The following is a 3,956-nucleotide window of genomic DNA, read 5'->3' as shown; positions in this document are numbered from 1 at the left end:
ACTTTGGTTTTGAAAACAATGACTTTGAAACTAGTACTTTTAACCTTTCTGCACGTATAGAATGATTATTTCTGTGGCTTATGGCAGTTTGAATGTTTTGACCCGTGGCGATGTGTGGCCTTAACTTCAGCTTCAGCGTGGATTATCTGGATTCATACGACTTCCTTTTCCTTATAATTGCAACCAATGAGCCATCCCCCTTTCTGCGGATGACAGGAAGGGGAGGAGTTATGCAAAACAAAAAACAAAGAAAACTCATTAGAAACACAAAGGAGCGGCCTGGTAGCGGAACCTTAGCTACCTGTGTGTGAATTACCTGCAAATGCATTTTGTACCAAGACTTGGACCAATGTGGGAGACTGGAGCTTGTAACAAAGGTTTTGGAAATGCGCTGCGTATATGTTGCAGCGTGCTCGTGCACACACTCTCTCTCACACACACACACACACACACACACACACACACACACACACACACACACACACACACACACACACACACACACACACACACACACACACGCATACACGCATGCATGCACACACACACACACACACACACACACACACACACACACACACACACACACACACACACACACATACACACACAAAATAGGTATTTAGATACGCCTGACATTTCAGTACATTAGGATTATCCAAACCTTTTCAATGTTCATTATGTGACTGATTTCTATTTATTTTTATTTTATTTAAGCACATAGAACAAACATGTATTCTCTTCTCTATGTATGCTGAGCATTTATCTAAGTAAACCGCAATCAAAGCATTAACAACAATAGGTCAATATACACTTAGATCAAATATATGTAGTGCGAGGATATTATTTGAGTTGTACATAGAATGAAACAAATTGTACTTATTAAATATTTTTTTCTCCTTTCATTTAAAAAAAGAAAGTAATAAGAAGAAACAAGAACAAATCAGTTCTTGAATTATATATTCTATCTAGATGTGAACAAAATGGTGAATGGTGAAGTTCTGATTTCAAACACAGATGGCAGTATTTCAATCCATTTGTCTGAAATGTGTGGTTCATTATTTTGTTGAATGCAATTCATATGTTCTGCTGGTGTCGAGATATTATTTCAAAATACATTTAGAAAATATACTTGATATTGGATTAAGTTGCGATATTAGAGGATTTCATCTCTTAACTGTTCTTGTTGGTTTGTGTACATCATCAATTCAGTGAAACTGAATTAATTTGAGACCAATTCAAGCTTTATTATCAGTCCAATGTATGCAAGTAAACACTGGACCAAACACATGTTTTACTTGGTGGCATGATGCAGTAGGTTGCAAACTTGTTTACATTTGCAAAATGCTAACAATTACATTGAAAACATGTAGACAATGAAACAAGATAACATATGGAATTCAACTGTTGCAATAAATGCATTAGTATAAAGTGGCAATGGTGTAAAAACCCATTCAATAATGTGTTCAAAGAGACCAAAGAGAAGGATTGGTTACAATCATGTCCTCTTTGCTACTAAAATATGTCAGATCACTGGAAACACTGCCATGATATCAAGGACCTTGAAGATACGATATGATTTGTAATTGTTTAATAAATCCTTAATTGTAAAATCGTGGAATATTCAGACAAAATAATCCATACACAGTAAAATACTTTGTTCATTTAACTCTGAGAGTGTACAAATAAAACCAAATGAACCTGTACACTCTCACAGTTAAATTAACATTACACAGTTTAACTGTATGAGACACACATAACAGGTCAATAATTTACTTTACAGTTTATACATCTTATTGAAAGGATACTTTTTGTTTGTTTTGGATATCTAGAAATCATAAACAATGATGCCATTTTGTATTTCCAATACATGTGTCTTCTAATATGCATTTCTTCCTGCCAGTATTTTGTACTGTATTTTCATTGTTTGTTGAATATGTACTTGTATGTATATTACCCAATCACTAAGGAGATCAAAGGTAACTGTCTGGAACTTGTTAGCGCCCTCTGGAGTTGATACCAGAAATGAGACTTTTATACGGTATCTTCTAGTCTTCAACTGGTATAAAGTCAAGTATTAAGTTATTACATACTGGCTCAAGTCCAAAATGACTTAATTACTTATTTACAAAGTGTTTAAGGTGTTACTGTTTTATAAGACAGTATGGCACAGAAAGGAGTGGTAGCCTATGTGGCTCCCCCCAGTGAGACACAAAGGAATTGCTGGCGGCGGGGGGGAAGTGAAATAGAAAATCACCCTAAATAAATAATCTTTTACATTACTGTGCCAAAAGATTTTCCTTTCTTCCTAAATATAGACATGCCTTATTTCTTACAATCTAACCGTCTTTAGATGCAACTTAGGGGTGGCCATAGCTGAGTGGTTAGTGAGCCCGCCTAGGGGGCCAGAGGCCCTGGTTGCCCCAGGTACGATTCCAGACCACGCCAGTATACAGTTGTGTCGATGAAATGATATTTGTCCCTGAGCAAGACTCTTAACCCCTAATTGCTCACAGGCCCTCATTGGAAACAAGCCAGCAAGGACTTTCATGAACGTCCTGTTAAAAGGAATTATCCTTAACCTTATTTCTTACATCCATCCATCCATCTTCAACCGCTTATTCAGAATCGCATCGTGGCGGTGACAGTTCCAACAGAGAGCTCCCGACTTCCCTTTTCAGAGCAACATTAGCCACTTCCTAATTCTTTCGGTCTTGACCCACAATTCATGATAGGTGATAGTAGGAACGAAGATTGCTTGGTATAACGAGAGCTTTGCCTTCTGGCTCATTCTCTTTTCGTCAACAGTGTGGTACAGCGACTGCAATGCCAGTCCTGCTGCTCTGATTCTCCGGCTGATCTCCTGCTCCGTCCTCCCCTCACTCGTGAACAACACTCCGAGATACTTAACCTCCTTCACCTGGGGCAAAGTCTCGTTCCCTACCCGGAGTGCACAATCCATCGGTTTCCTGCTGAGAACCATGGCCTCAGATTTGGAGATGCTGATCCTCATCCCAGCCACACACACTCGACCGTGAACTACAGTATTAATATAATCTTATTTCTCATAATTAATTAGTGATGTTAAAGGATTACTTCACCCATTTTCAACCTATCTTCAATTGGTCCTCACTAAAAGTCATGATAATATGGTACCATTTTCAGTCTACTGTCGCAGAGGAGGCTGTGGACAGTTCAGAAACCTGCCTACCAGTGACATCATCGATGGAGAATCCAAGCAAATAGAAAGTGCAGGCTTTCTCTTCCTGGAAAGTTAGCATGCTATAATAGAAGCCATTTTTATTGCATCAATAAAAGAAATTACAATGATCCCGATGATGTCACTGGTTTCTGATCTGTCCACAGCCCTCGTCTAAGACACAGACCGAGAAGACAAAAATGGTACCATGTTATAATGAGCATTAGTGAGGACTGAGGACCAATTATATGAAGATAACTTGAAAATGGGTGAAGTGGTCCTTTAATTCATGCAGTTAGCTTTGAATCCTACAACAGGGTTAGAGAGAGAGGGGGGACACCATGAGCTGGATTGAAACCAATAATATGTGCCGATGTGGTACGCAATCCTTTACCAATGCTCATAACTTGAAATCGAGGGTGATGACATTACTGTTATTGTCATTGACTGGCGCTCATTGGAAACCTGTGAGGCATATAGTTAAATGTTTAACCACTTAAACCCCAGCATCCATGTTGTGGGGAAAGCTTTCTCTGAAAATAGCACATCGACATGAAGCTCACAACTTGTGAGCTTATCGTTCGGCTATTTTCAGCGAAAGCTTTCCCCACAATAACAGAAAACTGAAAATATGCTAGCATAGAGCCCTGAGGGACTCCGCTCAACCGTATAGGGTTTAAGTGGTTAAACCCTGTGTTATTTGAAAATGTTTTTTAAATTTTGGAAAATGTTTTGAAAGATTTTGCCTATAATGACT

General features: G+C 38.6%; 1 protein-coding gene across 4 annotated transcripts in view; it reads left to right on the top strand.

Annotated features, from left to right (window-relative positions):
- The window catches only part of arhgef2a (Rho guanine nucleotide exchange factor (GEF) 2a), a 67,486-nt gene extending 65,204 nt beyond the window's left edge, over positions 1-2,282 (top strand). For all 4 annotated transcript variants that reach the window (XM_080443194.1, XM_080443195.1, XM_080443197.1 and 1 more), the window contains one exon: positions 1-2,282. This exon is cut by the window's left edge and continues 1,380 nt beyond it. The gene's annotated coding sequence lies outside the window, so the exon portion shown is untranslated.
- Positions 2,283-3,956: the final 1,674 nt, after the last annotated feature.

The sequence above is a fragment of the Gymnoscopelus braueri genome (assembly GCF_963280865.1).
Source record: "Gymnoscopelus braueri genome assembly, chromosome: 11".
NCBI lineage: Eukaryota > Metazoa > Chordata > Actinopteri > Myctophiformes > Myctophidae > Gymnoscopelus > Gymnoscopelus braueri.
Note: the sequence above shows the minus strand (reverse complement) of the source record. Positions and strands in the feature narration are given on the sequence as shown.